Raw genomic sequence first — 15081 nt, forward strand, 5'->3', positions numbered from 1 at the left:
AACTCTCCAAGCCTTCTTGACGGATTTATTAACTTGGCACTGTGGTGATAACATGATCACTAATCCCATATTTCAATAACAGTCTTAAAATGTTATCACAAGAACAGAGATTCAAATAAAGCTGAAGCTTCAGTGAAGGGGGGAAGAAAGTGCAAGCTCAAAATGAGGACTTCTATATGGAAAGCATTCAGTAACTGTTAAAGAAAATACTGTGTGCCAAATTCTTTAAAAAAGAAGAAATGCTAAAATGCTCCTACATAAAATGTCTGTAGGAAAAATTGTCTATCCAGTCACTCATTGATCATATTTCAGAACTGAAGATAATGTTGAAATACATACAAAGTGGTCTCACTGAAGAAAACTACACTAAAAATTCCTCCTTGCACTCAGATATAAAACTATAGAACTGGAAAGTAACTACTCTCCTTCAAGTGAAGGAAGGCTATTGGAACTGAGGGGTACCTCTCACAGTCTTACACAAGAACTGCCCCCACCACCCTCTTTTCAAGCAGTAGTTTTTGTCATTAGTCTTTGAAGCAAAGGACCATTCTGTATGATAGGAGATGCACATCATTCCAGTTTTTTAAGACGATCACAGGAACAGATGAGCAAAAGTATAGGAAAAAAGATATCTTAGGGATTTGAATTTCCATTGACAATCGGTTCATTAGAAACTGAGTACAAACTTCGACTCAACAATGATATAGTAGGTAACAGCCCTCAGACTTTTGGAAGGAACCATTCCAGCATCCGCCTGAAGTGTTTGAGGTAACTGTTGAAAATCGAGAAAAGGTAGAACAAATGGGAATTTGGACATTACCCTGTCTGAGTTTAAGTGTCTCAACCATTGCACTACTTTATTCTGTCACAATTATGAACCTGTATCACATTAGATTTTTGTAAAGCTGTTATGTGCTCTTGTATGGAGATTTCTTAGAGATAATCAGTGTGTCTGTAGAGACCAACATTGACCACACAGGCACAGGTCATGTGAAACTCAGCTCATAATGTATCGTTACAGCATCTACAAAACCAGAATCATAGGACTTAACTTTCAGAAAGCCATTCATGCAGTTACGTACAGTCACTTGCTACACAGAACACATGTAAAATCTTGTAACATCTTTTATCTTTGCTATCAAGGAACGAAGATATATTGATGGCAGAGACATGTACGTCATAGATTTAATGGCGACACCACAAGCAGTGGTAACTATGCTACGTGATCTCTGACCACACAAAGCAGTCATCTGGGAACTACCAAAATGAAAATACAACCAACCACAGAGTGGATGGAAATCAGTTTCTCTTGGGGCAGTTGCATGAAGCAGATCATTGATAGCTACACTATTCCACCACCTTCTCACTGCCACTGCTGATGGATTCTGATTATAATTTTATGTCCCAGGTTAGTATTCCCAGCAGACACTAAAAATTTGCCCAAATTCTTCCTTGGCAGCTCCCAGGAGCTGAACCACCAGTATTAATCAGCTGCTAGGGGGAAATAGTGAGCGAGTTGTGGCAGACACGGAAGCTATTGCAGCATGGGGGAATGACTGAGCGCCCAAGTCTGCAAGCGAAGCATAATGACAACATGGAAGCCAAGAGATACCGTCATACTAGAGGCAAAGAAGCGTGTCATAAGGAGGCCTTGGTACAACACAACAATAAGTATTCAGGTGCCAAACCAACAGAAAAAAGCTTTTGAAACGTGAAGTTGTGAAAGTATGAAGTCGCTAGGAGACCTGACAGTGAGAGAGAACCAGGACACATGATGTGATTCTTCTGTTTCTCCTGGCATACTGCTTGCTCGAACAGTCAACGGGTGTACTGCCGGACCATAGTGTCCAACGAGCACAATATCTCGGTGAACAGACACGTCGCCATCGTCTGGTGTGCTGACGAACTGAGTTCCTGAGGACGGGTGGCTGTCTTAAATCTCCTCCCATCGCAAGGCATTCTCTCCGCGCTCCACACCCGTGCTTCAGCGGTCGGTGAGACGCTGGCGTCATCGTTTGTGGTGGCGTCGATTTAATTGCCTCGTCCGCCCTAGTCACTCATTCGTTTCCTTTGCTGAGCGTCTTTTTAATTAGACTCAAAGCTGGTTCCCATGCCCTGCTGAGGTTGTAGCCGCAATCTCGGTTGATGAGTCTGTCCCTGGTATGAATTTTGATAGCGTCTCTGACAACGCTGTCCCAGTATTTAGATGTCTGTGCCAAGACCCTGGTATGTTGGTAGTCCATTTTGTGATTTTCAGACAAACAGTGCTCTGCAACCGCTGACTTGTTGGGGTATCCAAGTCGAATGTGCCTGACAGGATTGAGACCTGGACCATAATGGTCACAGCTATTCTGCCATAACAGTTAACCACATCTTGACAGTGCAGTGAGGCAGGTCAGTGTCGGACTTGAGAGGGTATTGTGAATACTGACAAGACACACACTTTGATAGTACCAGGTGAGAGTATCAGAGGGTGGGCTATACTACACATGGCCTGCACCTGAATAGGATTGGGGTGGTTGGTGAAGCCTGTAAGTGACATTACAGTAGAAGTAGATGATAATGGGTCACCCAAGGCTAAGTTCAGTGATGACATGTAGTAATGCAAAACTTTTTAGTATGGAATCAGGTAGGAGGTATTCCTGTTTGATGAAGGTTCCTTTAGTGCTGGAAGTTAGTTCAGTAAGTGGGGAATGCCGATCAGAAGGCACAGTAACCTTATTTCATCAAAATATTAGTCATTAAAGGCAAAATAGATGAACTGATAATAGATGTTGACACTGACATTATTTGTATCTGAGAACATCATTTACATAACGAAGAAATAAGAGGGCTGTTTTGAAGGGGTACATTTTTCCTGATTTCTCTGCAAGGACTTTGTTGCAGAAGAGAGGATTTATTTTGTGTGGGGATTCCAGTATAAACTTTCTGACAGATTCTCCAGAGAAAATAATTTCTCTTTGCAAATGACACAAGTGTTACCGTCAAAGATATGGATGCAATATAAACGGTGTTGCTAATAGGGTAGTCAGTAACATTTGCACGTGGCTTTAAAACAGATTAACGCTTAACTGGAACACAACACAATACAATGCATACAGCTTCTGACACGTAACTCTTATAAAAATGAAATTTTATTTTGTGAAGATAATCAGTCAGTGAAGTCAACCATTTTAAATTCTTAGACCTGAGGGTAGGTGAAAGGCTGTCTTGGAAGTTTCACGTTCAAGATCTTACGCAGAAACTGAATGCTGTGATCTTCGCTATAAGAATACACTCCCCCCATTTCTGACACTGAAGCATTAGGGCTTGTTTATTTTTGCATACTTTCATTCTATTACCCCATATGGTGTTATATTCTTGGGCAACTCTGTGCACTCACCAGGAATATTTTTAGCCCAGAAAAGGGCCACTAGATTGATATGCAGTGTAAATTTGTGAACTTACATTATCAGCATTTTGTAAACTACAGACTGACTTGTTCTATGACCAAGCAGCTTTGGCTTGCATGGTCCCATGGAACCCGATAAATGAAAGAATGGAACCACTGGAAATGTGCTACTACAGGAGAACACTGAAGATTAGGTCGGTAGATTGAGTAACTAATGGAGAGGTACTGAATCAAATTGGGAAGAAAAGAAATTTGTGCCAAAACTTGAATAAAGGAGGGATTTATTGATATGAAAAATACTGAGGCATCAAGGAATGGTCAATTTGGTAATGTTGTGGAGAAAGAGAGAGAGAGAGGGGGGGGGGGGGCAAAACTGCAGAGAGAGACTAAATCTTGACTACAGGAGGCAGGTTCAAGTAGATGTAGGTTGCAGTGGTTATGCAGAGATGAAGAGATTTGTGCAGGAGAGTGGAGAGGTGCATGAAACCAGTCTTTGAATTGAAGATCACAATGGCAACAACAACAGACCAGAGGATAACACTACATATATTCCCTTATGAAATTTGTCATCAGCAATCAATCATCGTTTGAAAACAACAGTAGCATTCATATATGACTTACACTATCCAGCACCCAGTGTTAGTATGATACAGAAAGGATTGAGGTATTGGAGCATAAAAATCTTTGACCACGTACCCAGGGACGTAAAAAAATTAACAGATTATAAAATTAATTTGAAACACAAAACTACTTCAATTTCTCTGTGTGTAGTAATAGCCATATGTTTTTGCTGAGAAAGTTTGCTAAAATTTCGAAATTGGCATGTTTGACATCACAGAGTTCTAACCCTCTTATCCCATAATTTGCTAGTTCACGTGAGAATACCAGATGAAAGGGAGTCGACAAATCTACAGAAGTCCCAATGTTTGTTCCCTTTATCCCAATGTTTGTTCCCTTTATCCCAATGTTTGTTCCCTTTATCCCAATGTTTGTTTCCTTTATCCACCGGAAAAAGTTGTTACTGCTGTTATTACCTGTCAACCTTTTGCGACATCTGTACTGTGAATTATTTAATACCTTATGTTCATGGAAAATAAGGTTCTGTTCAAACAATAATTTATGATATGTTTACATCAATAAAATTGACCTGTAATTGTTTGTTAATGGTTGTTCCCATTTTATAAAATAGTCCTATCTCACAAGGGAACCTCCCCATCACCCCCCCCCCCCCTCAGATTTAGTTATAAGTTGGAATAGTGGATAGGCCTTGAAAAACTGAACACAGATCAATCGAGAAAACAGGAAGAAGTTGTGTGGAACTACGAAAAAATAAGCAAAATGTACAAACTGAGTAGTCCTTGCGCCATAGGCAACAACATGGACGACGGAAGTTCAGGAGCGCCGTGGTTAGCGTGAGCAGCTGCGAAACCAGAGGTCCTTGGTTCAAGTCCTCCCTCGAGTGAAAAATTTACTTTCTTTATTTTCGCAAAGTTATGATCTGTCCGTTCGTTCATTCACGTCTCTGTTCACTGTAATAAGTTTAGTGTCTGTGTTTTGCGACCGCACCGCAAAACCGTGCGATTAGTAGACGAAAGGACGTGTCTCTCCAATGGGAACCGAAAACATTTGATCGCAAGGTCATAGGTCAAACGATTCCTCCACAGGAAAACACGTCTGATATATTCTATACGATACTGGTGATGGCATGTGCGTCATATGACAGTAATATGTTGTCGACCCACCTAACTTGTACACTTGGAGATATAATTGTCTGAAAACAAAAAATTAAAATTTTCACTCGAGGGAAGACTTGAACCAAGGTCCTCTCGTTTCACTGCTGCTCACGCTAACCACAGGACCACGGCGCTCCTACCCTCACACTTTCCTTGATATTGCTTATCTCACATGGACTACTCAGTTTGTGTATTTTGCTTATTTTTTTCATAGTTCTACATAACTTCTTCCTGTTTTCTTGATTGATCTGTGTTCAGTTTTTCAAGGCCTATCAACTCTGCCAACTTATAACTAAATCTGAGGGGGGTGCGATGGGGAGGTTCCCTTGTCAGTGATGTTTAAAGATCAGGAAAAGTCCCTTGGTCAACTGATCTGTTTATTAATTGTGTTAAATGGACTTAGGAATTCATTTATGCAGTCTTTAAGTAATCTACATGATTCATCATAACAACCACTGGCTATTTGAAATCATGTTAGGAATTCATTTATGCAGTCTTTAAGCAATCTACATGATTCATCATAACAACCACTGACTATTTGAAATCATGTTCCTTAAAACTTCTCAGGAAAAGGGGAATTTCCATTTTAGTTGAGTTTATTAGTACTGTTAAACATCCATTTTCCCTGCGTGGCTTACAAAATTGTTCTATTAAAGAATCATATATTGTCTTTGGCTCACTCACCAAATTTGTAGAATTGTATGACTGCTGTCTAGATACCCTTTCTATGCTTTTAGATTCTTTAGGGATGCTCTGTGTGTTTCTCTTCGGGGTTTTTACTTTATTAGGAAATACTGCAGTGAGATGTGCATGACAAAAATATAGATCTTTCGTATCTTATATAATTTGATAATTTTTGAAGGAATTTTAAATGTCTTTTTTCCTCTTAGTATTTTTGCCACTGGACTGATTAAAACTGTTGCTAAATATTTTGTGGAAATGTCCGTGCTTTTCATTAGTATCATCTGCTTTGTGTTCCATCCCGCACTCTCAATGTGCAAGGACCTCCTCAAGATTATTTTGGTCAAATTTTGTTTATATAATATTCAGTTGTTCTGACCACTAATTATTTCATATTTTAATTTGTAACATGGTCAGTGGATGTTTGTCGGCCGTGTCATTGTTGTTCATAACAATTTTATGCGGATAAGGTTATAACACTATAAAATGTCAGAGTACACAAGACAGTTTGTTCCAGCTTAAGAGTCACATCTCATATGATTTGAGAGTTTGTCCAGAAGCTCTTCTAAATGATGGAATAATTCATCCACGTTACTGTTTGGTGATCTATACAAGCCAACTATATATTATTAAGCTGTTCTTGCCTTGCTTTATTTTCACTCCTGCTGGTTAAATGGCTGTCATTGCAGTAAGTTCATCTTCCCAATCAAGTTTTTCACACTGATGTTATTTTTAGCATAAACACCCACACCCATACTCATGTTTGTCTTTCTACAACATACACTGACAATTTTATAATTATTTAGCTAATGAATCTCTTCAGTCTTGTGTCCAAGTTCATTCACAATATATAAGTGTGGTTTACACTATTACAAAAATTCAGCTACATGTTTGGCTTTATTAGTAAGGCAATGTGTATTTTGGAGCAATATTTTAAGTTTTTGTCTTCTATGGTGGTGTTAGCAGATGTTTAGTCTTCATATGTGTGTGCTTAAGACAGCTTTACTCTAAAAATGGACTTAAAGTTCACTGACAAATGAACTGTCTTCATACATTTGGTTATTCAGTTTGATCTTGCCTTTTAATTATTGTTGCCTTGTTTTTCGCATGAAAAACACTTACCCCACAGTTCAAATGCAGCCTGTGTCTGGTTTGCAGACTTTTATCTAATTTTTCTGCATCTAGAACATTTTTCATAATCTTAACATAATATTCCAATTCTCGCATATGTTTTTTTCTTGTATCTCTCTTAACACATAAGTTTTAAATTAAACCATATCAATGTGGAATGGTAGCAACAATATTATTTTTCAATTTGTTTCACTTTACAAAATTTGTTGGCCTACAATACAAACATCAGCCTCATTACTTTCCACATTATTTGTAACAATTAATACAGCTGAAAAAAATCACTATTGTACAACATTTTGCCTTCTAAGTCTACATCGTCTATGATTTTATTTATTCTCACTAGTGGCTTCACCATATCCATTAAGGTTGAATTTATACAAAATCATTATCTAATACACATTTCTTTTGATTTCTTTTGACACACTGGGGATACAAAGCTGCTTTAAGATATGGCTTTGAGCTGTGGTGCATGCAGTGTAGTGTAGTGGTTAGCACCGCTGGCTGGCATGGTGCGGGATGCCAGTTCATACCCAACTGCCAGAAACTGTATGTTATTTAGTATTTGACATTTCTGGAAGGTTCCTGAAATACCTTACACTTGTGATGTTTGTGTGATTGGGAACATTTGATGTTTGCATAAACTCCAGCATTCTGGAATATTCTGTGTTTGTATAATTAACTGCACACTCTGTCCAGGAACTCACTTCCCATCTAGCTGCACATTGTTGTCAATAATGAATGTGATTCTGGGTGTTTTACTTCGTCAATGACCCTGCCTTAGGATTTGGACTTATTATGACTTCACATCGACATTTTTAGAGGAGACACTGGCTATTTGAAAACATCTACAGGGTGTTACAAAAAGGTACAGCCAAACTTTCAGGAAACATTCCTCACACACAAATAAAGAAAAGATGTTATGTGGACATGTGTCCAGAAACGCTTAATTTCCATGTTAGAGCTCATTTTAGTTTCGTCAGAATGTACTGTACTTCCTCGATTCACCGCCAGTTGGCCCAATTGAAGGAAGGTAATGTTGACTTAGGTGCTTGTGTTGACATGCGACTCATTGCTCTACAGTACTAGCATCAAGCACATCAGTACGTAGCATCAACAGGTTAGTGTTCATCACGAACGTGGTTTTGCAGTCAGTGCAATGTTTACAAATGCGGAGTTGGCAGATGCCCATTTGATGTATGGATTATCACAGGGCAATGGCCATGGCGCGGTACGTTTGTATCAAGACAGATTTCCAGAATGAAGGTGTCCCAACAGGAAGATGTTTGAAGCAATTGATCTGCATCTTAGGGAGCACGGAACATTCCAGCCTATGACTCACGACTGGGGAAAACCTAGAATGATGAGGACACCTGCAATGGATGAGGCAATTCTTCGTGCAGTTGACGATAACCCTAATGTCAGCATCAGAGAAGTTGCTGCTGTACAAGGTAACGTTGACCACATCACTGTATGGAGAGTGCTACGGGAGAACCAGTTGTTTCCGTACCATGTACAGCGTGTGCAGGCACTATCAGCAGCTGATTGGCCTCCACGGGTACTTCTGCGAATGGTTCATCCAACAATGTGTCAATCCTCATTTCACTGCAAATGTTCTCTTTACGGATGAGGCTTCATTCCAACGTGATCAAATTGTAAATTTTGACAATCAACATGTGTGGGCTGATGAGAATCCGCACGCAATTGTGCAATCATGTCATCAACACAGATTTTCTGTGAACATTTGGGCAGGCATTGTTGGTGATGTCTTGATTGGGCCCCATGTTCTTCCACCTACGCTCAATGGAGCACGTTACCATGATTTCATACTGGATACTCTACCTGTGCTGCTAGAACATGTGCCTTTACAAGTACGACACAACATGTGGTTCATGCACGATGGAGCTCCTGCACATTTCAATTGAAGTGTTTGTATGCTTCTCAACAACAGATTCAGTGACCGATGGATTGGTAGAGGCGGACCAATTCCATGGCCTCCACGCTCTCCTGACCTCAACCCTCTTGACTTTCATTTATGGGGGCATTTGAAAGCTCTTGTCTACGCAACCCCGGTACCAAATGTGGAGACTCTTTGTGCTCGTATTGTGGACGGCTGTGATACAATACGCCATTCTCCAGGGCTGCATCAGCGCATCAGGGATTCCATGCGACGGAGGGTGGATGCATGTATCCTTGCTAACGGAGGACATTTTGAACATTTCCTGTAACAAAGTGTTTGAAGTCACGCTGGTACGTTCTGTTGCTGTGTGTTTCCATTCCATGATTAATGTGATTTGAAGAGAAGCAATAAAATGAGCTCTAACATGGAAGGTAAGCGTTTCCGGACACATGTCCACATAACATATTTTATTTCTGTGCGTGTGAGGAATGTTTCCTGAAAGTTTGGCCGTACCTTCTCGTAACACCCTGTATATCACTTTGACTCTAATTAGGCAACGTAAAAGCCGATTCCTAAATGGTTAAAAACCAATATACAAGCAGTACATCATTCCTAAGATCTGCATATTAAAGAGGCAGATGGATTCCAAAACAGCAGTAAGTCAGTTGAACATCAGGCATCCAACACTATTTTCCAGAAGCGCAGGTCATGACCTGATGAAATGGCTGAAAGGATTCAACCAAGTTGTCAAATACAACAGACGGGGTGATGTGATATATTTGGCAAATGTATACTTTTAACTTAAATGGCACAGACAAGCAATGGTTTGAGAACAACAAAGAGTAGCTCAATAGGTGTGACAAGCTCCAGGCCACACTGGGAAAAAACATTTGGTGACAATCAAGGAAAAAGTCCACTTACCAGAAGCAGAGGTGCCAATGTCATAGCAAAATGACACAGTCATACATACAGAATGTTTTGACCCTTTGCAACATTGTGAATCTGAATACATCAAAAGCCAACAAAATCACACATTTGACGAAAGGAGTTGCAGAAGGTGTACCAAGCTTTTCTGCTGAAGGATGTAACAATGAAATACTTAGTCATCAAGTTGTGCCAGTATATTGAGCAAATGCAACAGAAAAGAATCTGATAAAAGAGTATTATTTATTGCTGAATGTGGTCCCCGTGGCAGCGGGGGAACACTGCCATGAGATTGCCCTCTCATATGCCAAATAGCAGGAGAAGAGATACGGCAGTATATGGCAGCAAGAAATTTTGGATGGAGTACACAAGAGATAATGGCCATGAACAACCTCTTTTGTCAGGAGCTGATAGAGACTTTTGAGGAAGTGGTGTATCAGTTTGCACCATTCAAATGCACCACAAAGAGTGGACTTGGCCAACTCAGACTTTCTATTCTACCAAGTAAAATGCCCACAGGCCAACAGGCATCCTAGATATGATGTTTGTTACTGCAGAGAAAGAAGACGAGTGTCTGAATTATATTATGCTGAAAGACATCAACCATCACTCCAATCCTATTCACACCAGTCAACTGCAGACCATTATAGTCGATTTGTGGGCCTGAGCTCATCACCTTACTCTGGACAAGGTTGCTCCCACAGCCATTCCCCATCGACATACAGAGGTACCAGCCACTTACCTAGCTGCTCAATTCAGAAAATCTAAGGAGGGTGACCATTTACCGAGGTGAGGCTGCCGCAAATGAAAATCCTCCATGAATGACAGCTACCAAGACGACAGGAATTCTCATTGATGGCCAACCAGTCTGGGCACTAATTGACACGGTGACTTTTTTTTCTGTAATGTCAAATTCTGATCATCGCCAGCACAAAGAGACTATGTTCTATGATACAAAAGCAATTGTGCTAAACGTTGCAAGTGGGATATACAAGATCTGTTCAAAAAATTCTAGAACTTTGTCCACAAAATTTTTCTGCATGTACCTTTCACCTTACTATTTCTTTGGAATACTCTCCTCCACAATTAATACACTGCTCCCATTGCTGTTTCCATTTCCAAAAGCAGTCTTCGCACACCTCTTGCTGGAGCACACAAAGTGCCATCTGCAAATTTTCTTTCATCTATTGTTGCAAATATTCATCTTTCCAACAGTGTTTTCAACTTTGGAAATAAAAATAGACTGCAGGGCCGGGTCTGGAGAGTACAGAGGATGAGGCAACAAAGTGATTTCATTTTTTGTGCATTAGTTACGAACCAACAGGGATGAATGTTTGAGTGCGTTATGATGCAAGAGCTGTGAATTGTCTTGTCACGTTTCAGGCCATTTCCTCCTCACATTTTCTTGCAGGCATCGCAACACATCCTAATAGTACCATTGATTAACAGTTTGTCCCTGTGTCTTCAGTTCATGATGAACTAATCCTTCAAAGCCAAAGAAAACTATTAGCATGGCTTTGACATGTGACCTGACCTGACAAGCTATTTTTGGTCTTGAAGAACCTTTTCCAACCCATAAGATTGAACATAGGTCTCAGCGTCATAGCCATAGACCCACATCTCGACACCAGCTATAATTCTCTTAAGGAACATCTCATTCTCATTTGCGCGATCTAAAAGCTGTTCACTGATTGCGAGGCAAAGGTATTTCTGGTCTCGACTCATGAGCCATGGGACGTACTTGATGGCAACATGATGCATTGCAAGATGCTGTATCAGGATTTCATCACATGATCCAACTGAAACGTTACATTCTTCTGCAATCTCTCGAGAAGTCTGTCTTCAGTTGTCATGCACAATTTCGTTGACGTTCCTGACATGAGTGTCATTGGTAGATGTCAAAGGGCGTCCTGAACAAGGGTGATCTTTAACATCTGCCAATCATTTTTAAACTCTGTGAACCATTCATAACACCAAGTACAGCTTAAGCACTCATCACTGTAGGCTTTCTGCATCATTTGGCGTCTCTGTAAAGGTTTTCTCAAGTGTCACACAAACTCTAATGCAGACATGTTGCTCCTCTGACTGTGCCATCTAGAAATTCACAAACTGTGCGACACAATGTCCACTCTATACAGCACTGAACAATAACTAACAGGCATATAAAAATGAAACATCTGGCAGTTACACATTAAACACAGGCATCTGCAGGAATGCCTGTAACACTTACATCGATTAGAAGTAGGTTTATATTATGTAAATTTGTATGTCTCTTATTATGAAGTGGTTATTCTTTGTTAGTTAAAGTCATTGATTTGTGACAGAAAATTTAGAGTTTGTAATGTATATATGGAAAAATATAAATGATTGTTTAAAGTAATGAAATTTTATAATATGTGTAAGTTTATAAGATAAAAAATGTGTATTGGAAACTGGTTCATGCTTAGGGCACTTGTATTGTAAAATGTAAAAGATGTAGTGAAGTCCCTTCACAATGGAAGTGGTGTGGCGCAATGTAAAAGATGGTTTTGGTGGTCGAACTGGGCAGCTCCTTGGTGTGAACAGTATGCAGTCAGTGGCTGGTCGTTGCACGGTACGTATCGGCGGTGCCAAGAGAGGCAGTTGGAAGCCGTTTTGCAAGGAAATTTGCCTCAAATGAGGATTTGGCTGTTGCTTGGTACTCTCGACAATAAGGAATGGCTCTAATGTGTTAAAAATCTGTTGCCAAGAAGAAATTTTATAGAGCATTCAAACAACAAGAGCTGTGAGTATGGTTAGCCACCACGTCGCTTGCCACCATAACTTCGCCACTGCTCCACCAACTTCATGCACACAGATATGTATCAGAGCGTGGACCAGTTAATTTGTGAGAGTGATTTTAACAATAATACAAATACTATAAATCAGTGTTTGGAACTGTATCTTTTATCCTGATCATGAACCTATGCAGGATACCCTCCTAAGTGTTTATTAAACTTAGTATCCTGTTTCAAATGCACTATTATTGTTTACTGATGTTTGTCAGATATGCAAGGATTAGTAAAAGTGAAGCTATTTAGAATTTTACTAAAGTACTCTCACCGAGCGAGGTGGCGCAGTGGTTAGCACACTGGACTCGCATTCAGGAGGACGACGGTTCAATCCCGCGTCCGGCCATCCTGATTTAGGTTTTCTGTGATTTACCTAAATCGCTCCAGGCAAATGCCGGGATGGTTCCTTCGAAAGGGCATGGGCGATATCCTTCCCCATCCTTCCCTAATCCGATGAGACCGATGACCTCGCTGTCTGGTCTCCTCCCCCAAACAACCCAACCCTAAAGTACTCTCAGCTTATTGTGAAGTATTGTTTTGAAAAATTCAGTGCCAGACTGTGTAAATGTTACTGTCTAAAATACCTGCTTCACAGGTGATGAAAAAAGGCAAATAAGTTGTACTCATTTGAAACTTAATTTAGCTTTGATTACTATCATGAACGAATTTTTGAAGTTAATTGAGCTCAGTGTTGCATAATTTTCCTTAAAAAGTAAAAATATATACTATTCCAAGTGAAGTGAAGAGTTAATTTTGTTTGAATTAGTCTTTGCTACTGAAGTAATCTTAGAGCTTGACTAGTGACACCATACTAGTTTATAGGTCCACATCATATTCTTCACATATTAAAAAGGTAAATGGACTATTATTACTACTAAGGAAATCTGATATATTTCTATAAATGGGAGTATAAACAGTGAGATTGTGGTATTATTTATTTTAATTGTGGTATTTGTCAGTTAAGTCAGAAGCCCATCCTGCCCAATTTTAGTTCCACACTTCTTGCAGAAACATTTCAGTATTGATCCAAGTAAGAATATTGAGTGTAGCTCTTATTAGTGTGAGTTTGGTACCATTTTTCTTTCTGTGATTACTAGCATGTACATTACTGGTGACTACTACTACAGACAGTTCAGAGTGCCCTGTGTCAGTTTGTATTCTATGTGCTATTCAAAGGGAAATTTAGTGAAACTAACTTCAGTAATTAATATTAAATTTTCTTAAACATATATTTTCAAATTAATGTGCCTAATTGGGCTGGCAACTGTTCGATTTTTCATTCGTATATGAATTTTACTACTTTCATTAAACCTAAAGTTAAAGTGTGTTTAGTTTTTCTGTTAACTGCACTCTATTGAAAGTTATAGTCCTATACCTTCATCCATTAGACACGCGCGTGGTCAAAACTCAAAATCCTTCCAGAGGATAACATTAGCTTATGTCACAGCAGGTTAGTGTTATTTGCCAATTGCATTTCACTCCAACACACCATTGGTGAGAAATTACAAATGTTCTGAACAGATCTCATATGTCTAGCTGGTAGGAACATGTACTGCAAGAATAACTGTCAGTGACGGAACACAGCCCTTCCGATTTGTCATTTTAACAGAATGTAGTCATGATTGTATTCTCAAGTGGGATGTCTTGTGGGCATACAGGCAGTCATAGACTGTGGAAGATCAGAGCTCCAGACTGACAAAGCTATTTCAACAAGCACACATAACAAAGATTGCTCTGAGTGGTTGTCTGTCATTGAAGGCGACGTTATTCTGCCATCAAGGAGACCAGTCCCAGTCATCAGCTGAGATGCATATTCAAACTGTGAATCTTGTGTCAATTGCAGAATGCTTCAGGCTCACAAAAGAAATCTACATGCCAGCAATGATCGTAAGCATTGTAGGTGTTGAAGAAGATATTTGGATCTCTAATTGTCACAATCAGCCACAACTCATCCCTAAAGGTATCTGCATAGGGACAGCCAAACGAGTCCAGGAAAGGCATCTTAATAAAGAATCATGCTCCGCTACCTCTATAGACAATGCAGGTGAGGAAGCTACTGCAAACAGGATCTGGACTGACTGAGGAGCAACACCAACAAGTAATAGCCATTCTGCATCAGTTTCTGGATGCTACCTGGAGTGGAGAAAAGACAGACCAAGTAGCCTACGATAAAACATCATATCAACAGTGGGAATGATCCACCAATCAGCTAGCACTCATGTAGTGTGTCACTAGCCGAGGAAGTCGAGAAGATGCTGCAGAATGACACCATTGAGCCTTCAGAGTGTCCTTGGTCCTCTCCGATGGTCCTTGCAAAGAAAAAGAACAGCACATGGCATTCCTGCATAAACTACTGATGACTGAATAAAATCACAAAGAAAGGTGTCTATCCATTGCTTCACATTAATGACACACTGGACTGTTTAAAGAAGCAAAGAATTTCTCAACTATGGACATTTGAACAGGCTTCTGGCAAATCAAGGCCGACCAAGAAAAGACTGCCTTCATAACTTC

The sequence above is a fragment of the Schistocerca piceifrons genome, chromosome X, assembly GCF_021461385.2.
Source record: "Schistocerca piceifrons isolate TAMUIC-IGC-003096 chromosome X, iqSchPice1.1, whole genome shotgun sequence".
Classification (NCBI taxonomy): domain Eukaryota; kingdom Metazoa; phylum Arthropoda; class Insecta; order Orthoptera; family Acrididae; genus Schistocerca; species Schistocerca piceifrons.